The 8,143-nt window shown below is 36.3% G+C and overlaps 1 long non-coding RNA gene across 3 annotated transcripts; it reads left to right on the forward strand.

Annotated features, from left to right (window-relative positions):
• Positions 1-4,327: 4,327 nt before the first annotated feature.
• LOC113053640 (uncharacterized) lies at positions 4,328-7,840 on the forward strand. 3 transcript variants are annotated; one of them, XR_003277268.1, is made up of 3 exons: positions 4,328-4,689; positions 6,898-6,976; positions 7,267-7,840. It is a non-coding gene; the product is annotated as an uncharacterized LOC113053640 (long non-coding RNA). The 3 variants fall into 3 exon arrangements; XR_003277267.1 differs by lacking the exon at positions 4,328-4,689 and adding an exon at positions 4,750-5,187; XR_003277269.1 differs by lacking the exon at positions 4,328-4,689 and adding an exon at positions 5,930-5,964.
• Positions 7,841-8,143: the final 303 nt, after the last annotated feature.

The raw sequence follows: 8,143 nt of genomic DNA on the forward strand, positions 1-8,143 counted from the left end.
AGCTAATTGCCTGATACTGCAACTACAATATATATATATATATATATATATATATATGCGCGCTACACACACATTTTGGGAAAATAAAATTTTTAGAACATTTTTACTGTTACAGAAATGTTGTGAAATATTAATACAAATAAAATATACTGTTTTGTATTTTAATATATTTTAAAATGCAATTCATTTCTGTTAAGCAAAGCTAAATTGTCAGCATCATTACTCCAGTCTTCAGAGTCACATGATCCTTCAGAAATCATTCTATCATGCTGATTTTCTGCTTAAGAAAAAAATGTATCTCCTTATCATCAATGTTGACGACAGTTGTAAACTATAATACATTTGATATGACACACCAGAATTTATTTGAATTAGAATGCATTTGTAACAATTCATGAATTACTGTTACTTTTGTTTCCTAGCTGAATAAAAACAATATATATATGGTTGTGTGTGTGTGTGTGTGTGTGTGTGTGTGATCAAATATTTTTGTTTGTTTGTTTTCTTTACCTGCCACAATGCATTCTGCAATCATATGGTATTCTGTCTTAAAATATGCCTGAAATTATTTTGGGGCAGACTCTGTGTCCAAAGCACCTCAGTGATGCCTAAAATTTGTATTAAACTGGATGTAATATACTTTTTTGACATCTCACACATCTCCATATACAAATTTCATCATCAGACCCTAAACATTTAATTTCTGAGCCAGAACAAACTCAACACAATCCAGGAATGCTCTCTTAATTTATTTACTGAAATCCATGAGGACTCTACAGCGTGAAAATCAAGGGGGTAGTCCCAATTTCCCTCAGGTCATTTTGTAGTAGTACAAGAAACCAAATGCCATACCATGGTTTTACTGCCAGCTGTGCTCCCATTTATACCATTCCAGTGGCCAGGGGACTCACCAAAAAGTAATTAGGGAGACCCATATCTTCCCCCACACAGTCTCACCCTATAGGCAGATCTCATCTCTTACTCCCCAACCATATTAAGGAGCTCCACTCAGGGGTATAGAACATACATAGTGGCCATTTTTCTACCCAGTGCCAAATGAGCATGAGCTTCACAGGAAGGTACTGTAGCTCTGGTTAACAAAATATGGTTACTACCAGAAAATGAGGGCATTAGAGAATAAAATAATATGAGTGTTGTCATAATTATTTAAGTAAAAAGAAATCTACCAGAGACACGATGATTCGCTAGCTGCTTCTTTATAAAGATCAATGATACAGAGGAAAAATTCTGCCTCTTTTAATATGGAAAAGAATGGATTTGTCTCAGAGTGTGGAAGGAGAACAAAATATAATTTTGTGTGATTTATGATGAAAGCAAAAGCAATATGGCATCCTGAGCAATTTGAAATGATGATTATAGACAGCCATATCACCCTGTAGCCCTAGACTGTTTGACCACTGAATCTAAGCAAGGCTGAGCCTGGTCAGTAGCTGGATGGAAGACCTTCTGGGAGCACTAGGTTGCTGCTGGATGAGGTGTTAGTGAGGCTAGCAGGGGTGCTCACCCTGCAATCTATGTGGGTCCTAATGCCCCAGTATAGTGACGGGGACACTATACTGTTAAAGCACTGTCCTTCAGATGAGATGTTAAAATGAGGTCGGTGGTCATTAAAAATCCCAAGAAGTCCTTCAAAAAAGAGTAGGGGTATAACCCCGGCATCCTAGCCTCGTAACAATCCACATACAATGATTGGCTTCATCACTAATCACTAATCACTAATAATGTGGTGTGTGGTAGGTGTTCTGGCTGCCAGGTTGGATGCTTCACACTGATGGTGGTAGTTGAGATTTCCCTGCTTTCATGTAAAGCACTTTGAGTACCAGGAGAAGATAATCAGATTTGCTCTATAAGGTATTCCCGCCATTTTTAAGTAAATTAAAAACCTACTTTTGCAAACCAATCCTAGTGTTTTGCCTAAACAGAATCAAACAACTGCAGAAATAATTTCTCGACATCAAAAAAAAAAAAAAAAAAAAAAAAGAAATTGAAATTTCGACTTATCATCGCATAGGGATGCCAAAACGTCAGTAATGGGTGGCGCCATTTTTACTAAAATGTCTATAACTCCTGAACGGAACGAGAAATTTTCACCAAACTTGGTGCGCATGTGTGCAAGCTCACTGGGTGGCGCTATAATAATAATAAAAAAAACACATAAAAGTGGCTATAACTATGCAACCGTTAGTTTGATCACTTTGAAATTCTGTATGCTGTGTCTTTGTCCAAAGTGGCAAAGGTTTCTATGAGGATATTCACCTATCAAAAAAAAAAAAAAAAAAAAAAAAACATGGCCACCATTGGCCAAACAATTTTAAGCACCTCTTTGACAAGGTTAACGGAGGTCGATCAGAACAAAACTCAGTGGGCATGTTTGACTCATGGCCCTAAATGTCTGTTACAATTTTGAATGTAATAAGCCGCTGGGGAGCAATATATATATATATATATATATATATATATATATATATATATATATATATATATATATATATATATATATATATTAGGGCTGTAGTACTCGAGTCCGGTCTTGGACTCGAGTCCGGACTCGAGACATTTTTCTGTCGTCTTGGACTTGTCTCGGACTCGTTGAATTTGCACTCGGACTTGTCTCGGACTTGGCCATTGGACTCGCCAAGTCTTCTAGTTGGTCTCGACCGAGTCCAGCAAAAAAATAAAATAAAAAATTTATCCTTCAAAACAAAACCACATTTGCATGATGTCGCGACTGAAAACGTGTGGAAAACGCTAGGTGCGCCGCTCTCCTTATTTCCAAAGCACTCTGTAGCCTGCGCTTGCGCTCCAGTGGCGTCTGCTGTTGCCGGGCAACCATGACCCGCTCTCCATGATGACGCAGAAGTTTCAGCAAAGAATAAATGGAATTCCAGCACTTAAAATCACTTGCAGTAGCTCTGCTAATAGATTCATTTAAAACATGGCTATCCTTGTACAACTATGATCATCTGTTTCTCCATCTTGGCTTTGCTTTTAGTATTGTTCCGGGAAAGGATGTGCATGACCAGTGGTGCACTTACTGCGACCTGAAAAGTTTAGATGTTTCTAATTTAATTTTCTACCTGTTAGATTGTGTTTTACCTAGATAGCCTTTTTTATCAATAAACGCGTATTAATGTATAGCCTTATGCAACAATTACATATGTAAATTTTAAAAACTTTATATATGACATTACATATTTACATTTTCATGTAACAGCCAGTATTTGTATCTGTAACAATCACAAATTTTTTCCTATCTGCATTCGGATACAACATCGTACAGTTATTTGATACGACTGTTATGACTTTTTATATATTTTTTCGTAGTTATCACTGAACAAGTATGTCGTGTTAAACTAAAAAAATTATTAATTTCTAAAATAATATTTATCATGCAAGCAGAGAGATGTCATGACAAACGTTTAGTGATCATTTGAACACGACTGAATCCATTCAATGAACACATTCTCATTACGCAGAACATTTTGAGCGAGTCTTAATGTTAATGAACTTCACTAATGTGTGTGTGCCGCGCAAACCAGCAAAAGGTAAATATGCAAACATGTAGGACAAGTACACAATGTATCCGTATCTAAGCTGATCATTAGCCTACTCTTGGGAGAGAACTGATTTGGTTTTTGAGAGACTGAGACGCGCAGCGCGGCTGTTTGATTGGTGAGCACGCTGTGCTTATTCCATTCATTCGTATCATGGTAGCCTAAGCTTTCAATATTTGCCTTTTAAATATATACAAATAATATAACGTGTAGCTATGATGTATTATTATAGGTAAAATTACTCTTGCAACGCTCTGATTTCTGAGAGATGCACAGGCGACAACAATGCGGTGTTTGATTTGCTCTCTTTTCACTCATAAAGTTTACATTCATTCACTTCTGGCGCTGATGCCCTGGCTCACCTGTTATCTAGCAAACACCAGACTCTGTCAGCTTTAGCCGAGTATTCAGGCAGAATTATTCCTTGTGCGTTATTCGTTTTTTAAGCCATTATCCGTGCCATTCCGAATAAGGTATTCGGCTTCAGGCACAACCCTAATTATTACATTACATATTTTATTTTTACATGCAACATAGATAAGGTCATATAGTAACAGCTCCACGCAATATTGTAATTCTAAAATTCACGTCGTACTTGCAAACACTTTGTGTGAATTATGGTTAATGCATGCTGGAGTAGACGATTGTTTCCGACAGAGCTCGACTAGTCTATGCAAGCAGTAGCACAGTATGACAAAAATTTCGCTGCACTGAAAAAAGTCTAACATTGCTGTTATTCGTTTAATGTGTATTTTGTCGTTGAAATAGCTTAAAATTATTGTGTTTTTCATTTAAACTAAACGTTTTAGTTTATATTTATGGTTGAATCCATTTTTTTTACATGGATACAATATGATTTGCAGCGGGACATTAAACTGAATTTATTCATTTGATCAAAGCAATTTTATTAAATTAAGCATGGTTTGCACATGCGCATTGCTGAGTTGGAGTTCCGCTCTCTGACCACCTGACCTGTTTATTTAAAGAATTAAAAAAAAAAACGTCCGTTACAGTTGAACTGTGTGTTAAGCGGCGGCCGCAGTAACTTACACTTCAACAGACCCCTCCAGGCTGGCTGAGAGACACAGAAGAACTACGAGCAACCCTGAAGAAGGTAAAATAATCAACTTTGTATACCCTTAATGTTTATTATTTTTTTCAATTAACGTTGGCCTTGACTCGTAATTTCAGCATTCACGCTCGATAGTATGTAATTATCACTAGGATATCACTATTATTTCTAAATGCATAATTATGCTAGACATTTTTTTTCCGCTCAATTTCTGACACTTGAAATGCAGTAGTAAATCCCCAGGTTCAAGCTTCAAACTTCATGGATGCAAACAGCGCGCTTTTCGACACCTCCCGCTTTTTTCGCGTCAGTCTGCATGACTTGTGTGAATCGTGCAGTTCTGAGAGGTTCTGATTATAATTTCACAAAGTCATCTGAAGTCATTCCATAGCTTAATCTGAGGGTCAGAATTATATTTAGATCATTAAATTACAGTTTACGGAAACTCGTCTTCCCTCTCCCTGCGGCTGTCAATCATTCTCCATTTTAAATTCAAACCGCGCGCCTCGTCCGTTACAGCAGGATCGAGCAGGATACACGGTAAAACTCTCTCCAATATGATATATTCACATTATGATGCTTGATCTGTAGATAAAGGGCCGTGGATTTGCATAAAATGATTATTTTGTTGGAGTTTTTTGCTGTTTTTAAACGACTCGCCACGGTGTGTCTGTTAGATCACACATTGCAAGAACTATGAATTGGCATCAAACCAACAATAAATGGAATTTAAAACCGTGAATAAACAAATGATCGATAAACTGTTGGACAGATATACACGAGGATTTGTGCGCTTGACATTTCTTAGCTTTTTGCCGTGAACGAATCGTTCGATTTAACCGGTTCTTCTTAGTGAACCGTTTGAACTAGTTCACCAAATCGAACTGAATCGTTTGAAACGATTCACGTCTCCAATAAGCATTAATCCACAAATGACTTAAGATGTTAACTTTTTTAATGTGGCTGACACTCCCTCTGAGTTCAAACAAACCAATATCCCGGAGTAATTCATGTACTCAAACAGTACACTGACTGAACTGCTGTGAAGAGAGAACTGAAGATGAACGCCGAGCCAGATTACAAACAAACACGCCCACTGCTGGAGCGGTTCTCTTTCTCGAGTCAAGAACCAGTTGCATCAGTTTTCCGATCAGCAGTACGTACACTGAACCGAGAATCGTTTCTGTCGGACACGTCCGATTTGATAACCGATGAGCTGATGATACTGCGCATGCATGATTCAGCGTGAAGCAGACTGACACACAGAGCGTCTGAACTGAACTGGTTCTTTTGTTATTGATTCTGACCTGGCGAAACGTAAGTTTATTTCATAACAAATACATTGCAATAAATTATGTATAGTAAGTGGATTACGATTTCTGCCCTTATGACATCTAATTTATTTACTTTATATCTTCAAGACTTAAATCCTCATGCACATTATTGCTGTTACTTTATTCCGTGTGTTGTTGCAAAACTTAATTGTAAACTTTCCATGATTATGAGGTTTTTAACTGACTAAAGTTATGATTAAGGACTTTTGATATTTGATAGACTTCTCTAATGACGTCAAAACGTTGAGCATAAAAGAACAGATGGACTGTTTTTTTTTTTTTTTGACTTGGGTCTCTGCAGAGCAAAAGTGGGCGTTTATCACCTTGTGAGTGTTTTCAAACTGCTGGGTGTTTCTAAATCATGCAATTAAAATGATCACCCTTACCCAACCCCAGCCCTAAACCTAACATCACTATGACATTAGCCAATCAGGTATCATGGTGTAAAAACACCCTGATTTGGTAACTCCCATTACATTCCTGCACAGACCTATGCTGTTTTTTTTTCAACCGGTTTATTGAATCAAACTGCCCAAAATACTTTTTGACTACATTTTACATGTGTTTGCATCCCTGAAACTCTGAAACTTGATTAATGGTAATGGTTACTTATGCTATCAATAGCTAAAGGTCCTATGTGATCTTTTATTTACACTCCTAATTATCTTGTGTTCAGTATTTATCAGCCATAATATTACAAGGCACAGCTATTTGTATCTGGTAATGTTAGTTTGCTACACTATTAACAGCATTTACATGTGGTAGAAATTCACCAAAATGTTAGCCAGCTTTCCTAAAATCATAAAATAAAGTATATATCTATTAATGTTAAATGTTGGGTATTCTTAATTTGTGTATGATGTTAGTAGTTAACACACTTTGATGGCTGAAACTTAAATCATGTTTTCTCTTTCAGCTTCAGGGAAGCAGCCACCAATCAGCTGTTCCTGCTGTGCAAATTATTTGGAATCTCCTGCCAGTGATCATTGCTTGTGGTAAGTTCTATTTCCAATGTCATGAGGACGTTCGTGATAATTAGGCATCGTAAAGTGTAAAATTTTCTCTCATCTGGGAAGTTGTCTACCAGATCTACTAAGTAAAACTAGATCATCACTTTTAATTTAGTCACATCCCTTGTAATGAACATTTGATTATTTTGATTTGCTAATCAAATGTTTTGTTTTGAAAGTTTAGATTGTATAAGAGCTTGGCACATTATAATCTAACATGAAATCGGGAGATTTTTCTGAAATTATAACATATTTTCTTTCTTTTTTTTGTGCAGGATAATGAGGTTGAAGAACTGGAGCGGACAACCATGGCGATCTTTATCACTGGGAAAGAGGATCCTCTCCATCCACCTAAAGACATTAAAATTGTTGTCGAAGGAAAAGAGGTCCTGAACGAGTTGCCATCGGTTGCTGGGCTCATATATACACTAAACCTAAAATATCCAAAAAGGCTACAGTTCACCTTTGAATTTGTGCAAAAGGTCCTGATGGAGCTTGATGGAATAAAGATGACCCCAAAAGTCACTAGACTGACCACCCAGCTGTACAGGGATTAATTGTATAATTGCATAATTGTTACATTTTATTGTGTTTTTACAGCCAAGACTTTAGATCCTTTTAATAAAAAGGTTGTACTAAAAAGGCTGCATTTTCACTGCAGCATTTACAAATGTGGCTGCCCAAGTTCGATGGCTACCAGGTACAAAGGTTGAATAAGGCCAAGTCTTATGAACAACTGAAGAGACTGATTGCAGTGTTTCAAGTATTTCTGCTGTCAGTCTTCATACATTTGAAGCAAATGTTCAATGTTGTGAGTTTATTGAACAATAAATGTGTTCTAAAGGAAAAGTGTTCTGAGTAGTCATTGATTAAAATTTATTGAAATCATTAATTAAATAAAATAATTAATTTAATCGGACCTATAAAAATTAGTTTGTTCCAAACTAAAATAATTAATTTAATTTAACATATACATATAAGTTTAGTTGGTTTGTTCTAATTTAAAAAAATTAGTTTGTTCCAACCTAAAATAATTAGATTGATCAACCTTTAAAAAGTGGTTTGCATGGATTTAAAATTTTCAAGTTAAACTAAATTAAATTATTTACATTGAGTCAATGTCAAATGTTTCGTGTGATTGATTACTTCAAT

Source organism: Carassius auratus, chromosome 34, assembly GCF_003368295.1.
Source record: "Carassius auratus strain Wakin chromosome 34, ASM336829v1, whole genome shotgun sequence".
Lineage (NCBI taxonomy): Eukaryota > Metazoa > Chordata > Actinopteri > Cypriniformes > Cyprinidae > Carassius > Carassius auratus.